The 13,875-nt window shown below is 51.0% G+C and overlaps 1 long non-coding RNA gene across 2 annotated transcripts in view; it reads left to right on the forward strand.

The window, feature by feature from the left end:
• Positions 1 to 1,834: 1,834 nt before the first annotated feature.
• LOC146049447 (uncharacterized) overlaps positions 1,835 to 13,875 on the forward strand; it is a 71,681-nt gene continuing 59,640 nt past the window's right edge. For both annotated transcript variants that reach the window (XR_014466134.1, XR_014466133.1), the window contains exons 1-2: positions 1,835 to 2,253; positions 9,033 to 9,131. This is a non-coding gene — a long non-coding RNA (uncharacterized LOC146049447). The remainder of the gene's footprint in view (positions 2,254 to 9,032; positions 9,132 to 13,875) is intronic.

The raw sequence follows: 13,875 nt of genomic DNA on the forward strand, positions 1-13,875 counted from the left end.
GAGGAGGAGGTGGTGGGACGCTGGGTAACAGGTTTGAGGAGGAGGTGGTGGGGCGCTGGGTAACTGGTATGAGGAGGAGGTGGGAGGGGCGCTGGGTAACAGGTATGAGAAGGAGGTGCGCTGGGTAACAGGTATGAGGAGGAGGTGGGAGGGGCGCTGGGTAACAGGTATGAGGAGGAGGTGGAGGGGCGCTGGGCAACAGGTATGAGGAGGAGGTGGTGGGACGCTGGGTAACAGGTATGAGGAGCAGGTAGTGGGGCCCTGGGTAACAGGTATGAGGAGGAGGTGGAGGGGCGCTGGGTAACCGGTATGAGGAGGTGGGAGGGGCGCTGGGTAACTGGTATGAGGAGGAGGTGGTGGGACGCTGGGTAACAGGTTTGAGGAGGAGGTGGTGGGACACTGCGTAACAGGTATGAGGAGGAGGTGGTGGGGCGCTGGGTAACTGGTATGAGGAGGAGGTGGTGGGGCGCTGGGTTACAGGTATGAGGAGGAGGCGCTGGGTAACTGGTATGAGGAGGAGGTGGTGGGACGCTGGGTAACTGGTATTAGGAGGAGGTGGGAGGGGCGCTGGGTAACAGGTATGAGGTGGAGGGGCGCTGGGTAACAGGTATGAGGAATAGGTGGTGGGACACTGGGTAACAGGTATGAGGAGGAGGTGCGCTGGGTAACGGGGAGGAGGAGGTGGGAGGGGTGCTGGGTAACAGGTATGAAGAGGAGGTGGGAGGGACGCTGGGTAAAAGGTATGAGGAGGAGGTGGGAGGGACGCTGGGTAACAGGTATAAGGAGGAGATGGGAGGGACACTGGGTAACAGGTATGAGGAGGTGGGAGGGGCGCTGGGTAACAGGTATGAGGAGGAGGTGGAGGGACGCTGGGTAACAGGTATGAGGAGGAGGTGGAGGGACGCTGGGTAACAGGTATGAGGAGGAGGTGCGCTGGGTAACAGGTATGAGGAGGAGGTGCGCTGGGTAACAAATATGAGGACGGAGGAGGTGGGAGGGGCGCTGGGTAACAGGTATGAGGAGGAGGTGGAGGGGTGTTGGGTAACAGGTATGAGGAGGAGGTGGAGGGGCACTGGGTAACAGGTATGAGGAGGAGGTGGGAGGGGCGCTGGGTAACAGGCATGAGGAGGAGGTGGGAGGGGCGCTGGGTAACAGGTATGAGGAGGAGGTGCGCTGGGTAACTGGTATGAGGAGGAGGTGTGCTGGGTAACAGGTATGAGGTGGAGGTGCGCTGGGTAACTGGTATGAGGAGGAGGTGGGAGGGGCGCTGGGTAACAGGTATGAGGTGGAGGGGCGCTGGGTAACAGGTATGAGGAGGAGGTGGGAGGGACGCTGGGTAACGAGGAGGAGGTGTGCTGGGTAACAGGTATGAGGAGGTGGAGGGACGCTGGGTCTCAGAGGAGGGGGCGGAGCTAAAATGACACAATCGCGTCATTTTAGCCCCGCCCCCTTAACGGAGATCCCTGAATTCGATGGTTTACCAGCATGGGGCGGGGCTTAGTGATGTCACGCTTAAGCCCCGCCCCCTGAGCTGCTACTGCAACTCTCCTCTCCGGGCTTCTCCCGGAGAGGAGAATAAGAAAGTCGGCAACCCTGATGTATGTAGGTGTGCTGGATAACAAGTTAGGGGTGAAGGGGGGCGGGGACAGTGAAAAGCGTGCGCCGGCCAGTAGAGACAGTGAGGCGACTCCTGACCAGTGACATACCTTCCTCACCTGCCTGCTAGTTCCGCAATAACCTTCCGCGCTGCTGGCAGTAACTAGCTATTGGCTGTTGCCGCAGCCACAGGTAGGGGCGCGGGACTACACACAAGTGTCAGTGCGCTGCTGGTCACGTGTCTGGGTGCCTGGCAGCCGGCGTCGGCCAGCCCCGGACTCGTGCCGCAAGCAGCCGGGCCACTCACAGTGCCCTGCCCAACATAGGACCGGGGGCATCTGACTGGCTCCCTGCTCCCCCCCACGCCACTGGAGCATCACCTCTCTCCCTGATTCGGCTACGCACCGATGCTGCTCCGTGGAGAATCGCACGGACCCGTCGTCAGAGGAGTGGAGGATAGCCGGGGCTGTCCGGTAGGGGGCCTGCGGCGTCTATTCTTGAATCCTGGGCAGAGGCGGGAACTATCCCAGGGATTAGACTGCTGCTCTCTGGGCACCGGAGGGAGACCACACACTGACCACCTCATCCCGGTGCAGCCCGACCTGCGGGAGAGGAACGGAGGCAACCGATAAACCGGGACACGGGGAAGAGGAAACGGTGAGTGCATGAGCTCCCATCACAGGAGCACAGGTGTATGCGTTACACTGACGCAGCTGCCGTCACATAACAGGAGCACAGGTGTATGCAGTATATTGACGCAGCTGCCATCACATAACAGGAGCACAGGTGTATGCGTTACATTGACGCAGCTGCCATCGCATAACAGGCGCACAGGTGTATGCATTACATTGACGCAGCTGAAATCTCATAACAGGAGCACAGGTGTATGCGTTACATTGACACAGCTGCCGTCACATAACAGGAGCACAGGTGTATGCGTTACATTGACGCAGCTGCCATCGCATAACAGGCGCACAGGTGTATGCATTACATTGACGCAGCTGAAATCTCATAACAGGAGCACAGGTGTATGCGTTACATTGACGCAGCTCCCATCACAGGAGCACAGGTGTATGCGTTACACTGACGCAGCTGCCGTCACATAACAGGAGCACAGGTGTATGCGTTACATTGACGCAGCTGCCATCGCATAACAGGCGCACATGTGTATGCATTACATTGACACAGCTGCCATCACATAACAGGAGCACAGGTGTATGCGTTACACTGACGCAGCTGCCACCACATAACAGGAGCACAGATGTATGCAGTACATTGACGCAGCTGCCATCACATAACACAGGTGTATACATTACATTGACGCAGCTGCCATCACATAAGAGGAGCACATGTGTATGCATTACATTAACACAGCTGCCATCGCATAACAGGAGCACAGATGTATGCGTTACACTGACGCAGCTGCCGTCACATAACAGGAGCACAGGTGTATGCAGTACATTGACGCAGCTGCCGTCACATAACAGGAGCACAGGTGTATGCATTACATTGATGCAGCTGCCATCACATAACAGGAGCACAGGTGTATGCATTACATTGACGCAACTGCCATCGCATAACAGGAGCACAGGTGTATGCGTTACATTGATGCAGCTGCCATCACATAACAGGAGCACAGGTGTATGCGTTACACTGACGCAGCTGCCATCGCATAACAGGAGCACAGGTGTATGCAGTACATTGACGCAGCTGCCGTCACATAACAGGAGCACAGGTGTATGCAGTACATTGACGCAGCTGCCATCACATAACACAGGTGTATACATTATATTGACGCAGCTGCCATCACATAACAGGAGCACATGTGTATGCATTACATTGACACAGCTGCCATCGCATAACAGGAGCACAGGTGTATGCGTTACATTGACGCAGCTGCCACCACAAAACAGGAGCACAGATGTATGTGTTACATTGACGCAGCTGCCATCACATAACAGGAGCACAGGTGTATGCGTTACATTGACGCAGCTGCCGTCACATAACAGGAGCACAGGTGTATGCGTTACACTGACGCAGCTGCCGTCACATAACAGGAGCACAGGTGTATGCGTTACATTGACGCAGCTGCCGTCACATAACAGGAGCACAGGTGTATGCGTTACATTGACGCAGCTGCCGTCACATAACAGGAGCACAGGTGTATGCGTTACATTGACGCAGCTGAAATCTCATAACAGGAGCACAGGTGTATGCATTACACTGACGCAGCTGCCGTCACATAAAAGGAACACAGGTGTATGCAGTACACTGACGCAGCTGCCGTCACATAACAGGAGCGCAGGTGTATGCGTTACATTGACTCAGCTGTAATCTCATAACAGGAGCACAGGTGTATGCATTACACTGACGCAGCTGCCGTCACATAAAAGGAACACAGGTGTATGCGTTACACTGACGCAGCTGCCGTCACATAAAAGGAACACAGGTGTATGCAGTACATTGACGCAGCTGCCGTCACATAACAGGAGCACAGGTGTATGCGTTACATTGACGCAGCTGAAATCTCATAACAGGAGCGCAGGTGTATGCATTACACTGACGCAGCTGCTGTCACATAAAAGGAACACAGGTGTATGCAGTACACTGACGCAGCTGCCGTCACATAACAGGAGCACAGGTGTATGCATTACATTGACGCAGCTGAAATCTCATAACAGGAGCACAGGTGTATGCATTACACTGACGCAGCTGCCGTCACATAACAGGAACACAGGTGTATGCATTACATTGACGCAGCTGCCGTCACATAACAGGAGCACAGGTGTATGCATTACATTGAAGCAGCTGCCATCACATAACAGTACAGATAGGGTGGCCAATCCCAGGATCTGGCCTAAAAAACGCCGGGATTTGAATCACGGGATTGGATCTTCCAATCCTGGGATTCCGGGATCAGATGCGCATATCTAATGGCAGGCAGCGTCTGAGCGAGTGCTCAGATGCTGCACAGGAGTTCCTGATCCCCGGCCTGCAGTCTGAATAGGGTATAGGCAGTCTGACCTGCGCAGTGTGACCTCTGACCGTCACGCTGCACCGCCCATATCCACTCGAGAGTGATCCCTCAGCCCTCATCACCAGTCCTGCCTCCTGTTGCAGCTTCAGCCTCCCACCCTTCGGGCAGCTCTGCTGCTGCTGTTGCCGCCACCACCCGCCCACTCCTGTCTGCCCTGCTCCCGCTGATGTCTGCCCTGCTCCTGGCCTCCCTCCCACCCCCCATGTAAGTAAATGGATGTGTGGGGCGGGGGGGGGGGGGGGCTACCTCCCTAAACTGGTTAGAGATGTCAATCCCGAGAATCCCGGGATTGAGCATTTATCAATCCCGATTGATAAAATGCCCCGGCATTGGCATCTTTAAGTACAGATGTACTCCTTACTTACTGATATGCAGATGGTGACAGATGGACGCTTTTATCTGCTGTGATAAGAAATATTTGGTGGTGTGGTATATCGTGTTGTCAGGTCCCCTTACCTCGTTTCTCTCCAAGATAAAAGCGCCCATCTGTCACCATGTCCATATCCTAAAAGGAGATCAGAGTCCGGGAGCGGATGAGAGCTCCGGCGATCATGTCTGTGTGCAAACGGTGCATCATCCAGGACTGACTGTCAATCATGAAATGCTGGGACTGAGTGGATTGCTCTTCCGAGGGGGCCTCAACCCTCAAGGGAGTCAATGGAAAAGCCCAGTGGAGTATCCATGCCCGGGATCTGGAAACACCCTAGGTAGGAGCAGAGAAACACTTGGTCAGACGCTGCCTGGAGCCCGAGCTTGGACTGTGCCCCTGGAGAAACTCGGGGGTGCCTGAACCCTGCACTTGTGGACCTTGGGGCACCATGCACTAGTATGGCACCTTCACTGTGCACTCTCCCTTTAGGTTAGCGCTGCACGTCCTTTCCCTGGGCCTTTTGACTGGAGTAGGACAGTTTTCACACCCCAACCCCGACCTTCTGGCTGGGGTCTCTTAATTTATTTATTTCTTTTCCTTCTCACGTTTGTCACATTGTTACTTTTTCACGTTTTTCTGTAGTTTTGGAACTTTTTTGGAGGGCTGTGTGTACAACCCTTATGGGCTACCCACTTCCCACGTACCAAAGCTCTCTTTTGGGGAGAGCTGCGGTCCCCGAGGCCAGCCCTGAGCCGCAAGGCAAAAGAAAATCTACAGAGGGTCTCGCCAAACTTTGGCGCGGAGGACCCACCTGCCCTGTCCAGCTTATGAGAAAGCACAGGGAGCCAGACCAGTAATCAGAGAGTTAATCCCTGGTGAACATCTGGTATGGTACACGTAGGGCTGATCATAGTAACAATATGATGCCAAGGAGCAACCTACTGCAGGGGTATGTTTCACCTGTATGCATGAATCTCCTAGAATGAATGCATGTTAATACTCCTATGTGGCTACATAATAAATCGCTGCACAGCGAATAAGAAAACAAATTCTCAAGTGCTTGAATTGGTTGGACTCCAGATAATAGTTGTAAGTGTACACAAGAGGCAATCTGACAGTGACTAAAATAGGAAATTCAATCCAATAACAGTCACAGTAAAATTTTTGTTGGCACTTGCCCTGAACAATAATCAGAGGGAGTGATGATATAAGTGCTATGTAAAGCCTAGAAAAATAGGCGGCGTTACTAAGGAATGCCCATAAAAGTAACGTATAAACCGCATGTTTGACCAGTGTGCACTCTGACTAAATCATAGCAGAGCGAGACTGGCACCTGCGGACATTTTTAAACCCCTTTTTTCTCTCTCATTATAAATCTTATTTTGAAGAGACAGAGTGAGAAGGTCATCTTTCTTTTAGGAGTATAAGTCTTAATAAAAGTTATGTTTTAATGATACAACATCACATTTCATGAATACAACTAAAGAGTGCGCCCAAAAAGCACATTTGCTCTTTCCTGGCTTGCTTCTTTTCAAGCCAAACCCCCTTATTCAGTACTGGAAGTCCCCTGAGACTCCCGATCTACATCATGTATTAGGTAAAATTCATAAGCACTATCTATTCGAAATGATTGACTGCAAGTATTCCTCTTCCGCCAATTCTATACACCTTAAGTGGATTAAGTGGTGTACCTATAGAGAGAAAAGAAATCTCCCGCTAGGAATCTCATATCAGGTGGACCCTGCCCCGATACTGTCCACTGACCCTGCTGTTATATGAGATAGTGTCCTGGTCTCCCTCCCTCCTCCCACCCACTTGTCTGTACCCACGTGTGTCTGTCCTTTGTGTCTTTATCTTTATGCCTTTATATTTTAAGGCCCCCATACATTAGTCCGACTTGTCCTAAAGACAAGTCGGACCTGATTTCACCCTGCATGATTAGGCACTTGATATGCCTAATGTTTGCATATGATAAATCGCATGGATCATCGGGGGGGGGGGGGGGGGGTCAACAGCGGGCGGGGGATGCCGGCTAATAGAGAGCCGAGCAGGGGGAGGCTGCATACGGAGCCGGGCAGGAGGAGGGTGACAGCGGGAGCAGCGCGCTGGGCAGGGAGGATGACGCTGGCTGCCGGGCAGCGTCGGGAGCCGGGAGGAACACAGATAACTTGAAAAAAAAAAAAGCCCATACAGAATGACTAGCAAGCCATTGATTGGCTGAGAGAGGTCTCAGCCAAGCTAGTCATCTGTATGGGCTTTTTTTTTTTTCAAGTTAGTGTGTTCCTCCCGGCTCCCGCCGCTGCCCGGCAGCCAGCGTCATCCTCCCTGCCCAGCGCGCTGCTCCCGCTGTCACCCTCCTTCTGCCCGGCTCCCTATGCAGCCCCCCCCTGCTCGGCTCTCTATAGCCGGCATCCCCCGCCCGCTGTCATCCCCTGCACGGCTCCGGGGCTGGGCTGCACATAAGATTTAACAAATCTTATGTGCAGCCCGTCCGACCTCCCGACCCCGATCCAATGCGCACGGGACCACGCATTGGATCGGACGGGGTGTCTGCAAGTGCGATTTGGGCCGATTTTACCGCCCGATTCATCCGAATCGGATGAAATCGTGCCCAAATCGCATAGTGTATGGGGGCCTTTACCTTCTGACTTGATAAATACGTCGGTACACTATATGTTTGTGTTATATTGACTCACTTGTACCATACATTGCTATTCTGCCGTTTTTATTACCTGTTGTGGGCTCATGTGAGGTACCTCTTGTTTAAATTTGTACTGACTTAAAAACTATTTTGCAAAAAAAAAATTTTATTTAGGTGGCCTCCTATAAACACAACAATATTGTACACACTAAAAGATATTTTTTTATAATATATCTTAAAATTACTTCACTTCAAGAAATTGAATATACAGCTTGGATAATTGCTTGTTAGTCAGACAAATAATAATAAGTCTTTGTGACTATAATATATATTTTTTCTCTGCAATAGAATTTTAAACAGTCTGTCTGTTGCAGTAGCGCCAAGTGCGGCGTCTCTCACCTGCGCTGAAGCTCCGGGTGATGTATAGCTGTTGAGTGTCCCTCCGGTACGGGTGCAGGGAGGGGAGCTGACCTGAGTAGATGGTATGTGGGTCTTCGCTCTTACCCTCCCAGGCTCTCACTGTTAGATGTTGCACAGGGCTGGATGGTTCAGTGAGAGTGCACGGCAGTTGCGGACCTAACGATGTGAGGGTCCGAGCCTTATTCCTGTTCTCCCGGCTTGCACCGCTGAGTGAGAGGGGCTGGAGGCGTCTCTGGCTGGGGCTTCTTTGATATTGTTCTACTAAAAAGTCAACAGCGAGAAAAAGTCGACACACCTGCGATCATCCATTCCTTTCCTCCAGTGCCAGTATCTCCAGCGGGACTTGAGCACTCCATCAACGTACGGGTGACGGCAGCGTCGGTGAGAGAGACGCCTCCAGCCCCTCTCACTCAGCGGTGCAAGGCAAGCCAGGAGAACAGGAATAAAGCTCGGACCCTCACATCGTTAGGTCCGCAACTCCCGTGCACTCTCACTGAACCATCCAGCCCTGTGCAACATCTAACAGTGAGAGGCTGGGAGGGTAAGAGCGAAGACCCACATTCCATCTACTCAGGTCAGCTCCCCTCCCTGCACCCATACCGGAGGGACACTCAACAGCTGTACATCACCCGGAGCTTCATCATTCTAAAAACGAATCTGTGTGAAGGTGAATTCTTACATGGTGCCAGAATATTAGCGCAGTTTTTCCTAATTCTTTTCGTCTTATTGGCCCTGCCTCTCACTGGGAAAAAGGGACCTCATTGAGGCATGAGGCACGAATTGACTGTACTAGTTCCTAGTGAAGGGAGTAGGACTGTTTCCCCGTGAATACTGTGTGCAGGGTGACTGCCCGTGCTGGGCAGGTAACCAGTGTTGTAAAGGCGCGGGCACCAGGGGGTGTGGTGCTTATATCCACATGAGTAACTTCTCATATATTTACCATCCTTTTCCTCCTCTCCCAAATGCAGATCTTCATCTTGGAGGATTACGCTGACCCTTACGATGCAGCAAAGGACAGCGCCACCTGGAGGGGGCCATGGAGCCTTAGGATGCCCAGCTCATAACTGGTAAGTGATTGGTCAGGGTATGTGCCTCTGCTGAAATGCCAGTCCCTGTAACTACCACACAGTCACCTCTTCTCTATCTGTTTTCCAACAAATGCAGTTGTCCTATGTACAGTTATATCCTGCACAGCGCTGTCCTCAGTGCGCTACCTGTAATCCCAGCAATCCGCCTTATCATTGTACACAGCACTCCAGTATGTGTTAGTGACACTGCACCTCCTATATACCCCCTGACGTGTCCCATGTACAGTTATATCATGCACAGCGCTGTCCTCAGTGCACTACCTGTAATCCCAGCAATCCTCCTTATCATTGTACTGTGCCGCGCACATAACCATCACATACACAGCGCTCCAGTATGTGTTAGTGACACTGCACCTGTATGTACCCCCTGACGTGTCCCATGTACAGTTATATCCTGCACAGCGCTATCCTCAGTGCGCTACCTGTAATCCCAGCAATCCTCCTTATCATTGTCCTGTACCCCGCACATAACCATCACATACACAGCGCTCCAGTATGTGTTAGTGACACTGCACCTGTATGTACCCCCTGACATGTCCCATGTACAGTTATATCCTGCACAGCGCTGTCCTCAGTGCGCTACCTGTAATCCCAGCAATCCTCCTTATCATTGTCCTGTACCCCGCACATAACCATCACATACACAGCGCTCCAGTATGTGTTAGTGACACTGCACATGTATGTACCCCCTGACGTGTCCCATGTACAGTTATATCCTGCACAGCGCTGCACTCAGTGCTCTACCTGTAATCCCAGCAATCCTCCTTATCATTGTACTATGCCGTGCACATAACCATCACATACACAGCGCTCCAGTATGTGTTAGTGACACTGCACCTGTATGTACCCCCTGACATGTGTCCCATGTACAGTTATATCCTGCACAGCGCTGTCCTCAGTGCTCTACCTGTAATCCCAGCAATCCTCCTTATCATTGTACTGTACCCCGCACATAACATCACATACACAGCGCTCCAGTATGTGTTAGTGACACTGCACCTGTATGTACCCCCTGACGTGTCCCATGTACAGGTATATCCTGCACAGTGCTGTCCTCAGTGCGCTACCTGTAATCCCAGGAATCCTCCTTATCATTGCACTATACCCTGCACATAACCATCCCATACACAGCGCTCCAGTATGTTTTAGTGACACTGCACATGTATGTACCCCCTGACATGTGTCCTATGTATAGTTATTTCCTGCACAGCGCTGTCCTCAGTGCTCTACCTGTAACCCCAGCAATCCTCCTTATCATTGTCCTGTACCCCGCACATAACCATCACATACACAGCGCTCCAGTATGTTTTAGTGACACTGCACATGTATGTACCCCCTGACATGTGTCCCATGTACAGTTATATCCTGCACAGCGCTGTCCTCAGTGCGCTACCTGTAATCCCAGCAATCCTCCTTATCATTGTACTGTACCCTGCACATAACATCACATACACAGCGCTCCAGTATGTGTTAGTGACACTGCACCTGTATGTACCCCCTGACATGTGTCCCATGTACAATTATATCCTGCACAGCGCTGTCCTCAGTGCGCTACCTGTGATCCCAGCAATCCTCCTTATCATTGTACTGTACCCTGCACATAACATCACATACACAGCGCTCCAGTATGTGTTAGTGACACTGCACCTGTATGTACCCCCTGACATGTGTCCCATGTACAGTTATATCCTGCACAGCGCTGCACTCAGTGCGCTACCTGTAATCCCAGCAATCCTCCTTATCATTGTACTGTACCCCGCACATAACATCACATACACAGCGCTCCAGTATGTGTTAGTGACACTGCACCTGTATGTACCCCCTGACATGTGTCCCATGTACAGTTATATCCTGCACAGCGCTGTCCTCAGTGCGCTACCTGTGATCCCAGCAATCCTCCTTATCATTGTACTGTACCCTGCACATAACATCACATACACAGCGCTCCAGTATGTGTTAGTGACACTGCACCTGTATGTACCCCCTGACATGTGTCCCATGTACAGTTATATCCTGCACAGCGCTGCACTCAGTGCGCTACCTGTAATCCCAGCAATCCTCCTTATCATTGTACTCTTTTCGCCGCCCATAGGCCCTTATTCAGATCTAATTGCAGTACAAATTTTGTTCTCAAAATGGGCCAAACAATGTGCACTGCAGGTGGGACAGATGTAACGTGCAAAGAGAGTTATATTTGGGTGGGGGGTGTTGAAACTGAAATCTACATTGCAGTGTAAAAATAATGCAGCCAGTATTTACACTGCACAGAAACAAAATAAGTTACCCAAATCTAACTCTCTCTACATGTTACATCTGCCCCACCTGCACTGCACATGGTTTTGCCCATTTTGAGAACAAATTTGTACTGCGATCAGATCTGAATAAGGGCCATAACCGTCACATACCCAGAGCACTTCTACAGCTTCAGGGCTATTGTCACCTTACCGGGCCCCTGTATTTATACATAGATATAACAGCACCAATGTAGCAGATAACAGTATACGTAGTAATGGAAGAAATGGTAATAACGGAGAAGACTGGATTGTTGTTGGTGGTGACATTTATTATTGGTATAAGATATTATATTATGGTGTTATACAGCTGCTTGATGTTATACAGCTGGTAATTTAGGATGGTAAATAATGAATGTTCCATCTGTAGGTGGTCAGGGATGGATTGTCCTCTTACATGGATCTCTTTGGTTTTATGCCCAGCTTTTTTCGGATCCATGCAATGAAGCCTTCCTTTGGCTTTCTATCGGCAGTGTTGGCTTCCTCATTGTCGGCCGTCTTGCGCCTCATGCCCAGATTTGTTCTGATCCAGTCAACAAAGCCTCTCTTGGTCTTTCTATCTGCCGTGTCGGCTTTTTCAGCGTCGGCCTTCTTACGTCTGCCCAGCTTTGTCTGAATCCAGGTCCAGACATTGGTTTTGGTTTTTTTATTTCTGGTAACCATGGTGGCATTCTCCAGATATTTGTGGCCTCTTACATGTGGCTCATCCACTTCCATGACACTGAGGCCGGGGGAAGTGTCCTCACCTACAGATGTTTTCTTGCAGATGGCTTTTTCTTCACTTATGCCGTCCGTATCTTCATCATCTGGCAGGTAGTGACCAGACTTCTGGATATATATGCCAGCATCGGGTGTGACTGCCTCTCTGCCGTCCTCTTCATCCTTTCCACCACCAACGTGGACACTTGCAGTTGGATCAGTGTCTTCTTCTATGTGTGTGAGGCCTGCAGGCTCTTCTGCCTCACCTACAGAACCCTTCTCGGTGGTGACCTCCTCTTCATCCCCAGTGTAGTATATAACCTTTGGGCCTTGGGCCTCTCCATCTTCCTTTGTGACATTAGCGAGTGGTGTGACAAGTGTGCGATATGTCACAGTGTGGTACCTGACCATCTGCCTATAATTACCAGCAGTCATCACCTCTGTTATGATAGTGGGGCCGGGAGGTTTTCTCTCACCTAAACTCAGGTCATGGCTGGAAATCTTGGCATCTTTACCAGCCTCAGGTGTCACCGTCTCTCTGACGTCTTCTCTGTCCCCTTCAATGTGGACACTAGCACGTGGATGATCACGGTCAGTGCAGAAATCTGGCTGTGTCCCCTCAGTGGTTACCACCTCCTCTTCATCACCAGTATAGTAAACAACCCTTGGGGCCGTGGTTTCTTCATCCCCAATGTAGGTGGTAAGAGTTGTGCCAACTGTCTTGGTATGGTACCTGACCATCTGCCTATAATTGGCAACGGTCATCTCCTCCATTATAATAGTGGGGCCGGGAGGGTTCCTCTCACCTAGATTCAGGTCTTTCTGGGCATATTTACCATTCTCAGGTGTCGCCGTCTCTCTGACATTGTCACCACCAGTGTGCACACTAGCACGTGGATGATCGGTGTCAGTGCAGGAATCTGGCTGTGTCCCCTCAGTGGTGACCACCTCCTCTTCCTCCTCCTTATCACCATTGTAGTAAACAACCCTTGGGGCCGTGGTTTCTTCATCCCCAATGTAGCCAGTAAGAGTTGTGCCAAATGTCTTGGTATGGTACCTGACCATCTGCCTATAATTGGCAACGGTCATCTCCTCCATTATAATAGTGGGGCCGGGAGGGTTCCTCTCACCTAGATTCAGGTCTTTCTGGGCATATTTACCAGCCTCAGGTGTCGCCGTCTCTCTGACATCCTCTTTGTCATTGTCACCACCAGCGTGGACACTAGCACGTGGATGATCACTGTAAGTGCAGGAATCTGGCTGTGTCTCCTCAGTGGTGACCACCTCCTCCTCTTCCTCCTCTTCATCACCATTGTAGTAAACAACCCTTGGGGCCATGGTCTCTTCATCCCCAATGTAGGTGGTAAGAGTTGTGCCAAATGTCATGGTATGGTACCTGACCATCTGCCTATAATTGGCAGCGGTCATCTCCTCCATTATCAGAGTCATTTTCAGGCTCTGTCTCACAATTTTCGGTCTTGTTCTTGATATCTCACTCGCAATCACTTCAAAGCTCCTTCACCAAGCAACTCGTATTGAGAAGTGAGGGTACAGAGGCAGCAGTTGGTTCTACCACGTGTGTGATGTCACAATGAGCTGGCTGACTGACTGTGACAACTTCACCAGCCATCAGCACCAGACTGGAGAAATGTCCAGCTTGTTTATACCATTCCATATAGGTGTAGATGTCAGTGTTGGTACATGGCGTCAGCCACATAATTATATACAACCTT

Source organism: Crinia signifera, chromosome 12 (assembly GCF_055691185.1).
Source record: "Crinia signifera chromosome 12, ASM5569118v1, whole genome shotgun sequence".
Taxonomy (NCBI): Eukaryota; Metazoa; Chordata; class Amphibia; order Anura; family Myobatrachidae; genus Crinia; species Crinia signifera.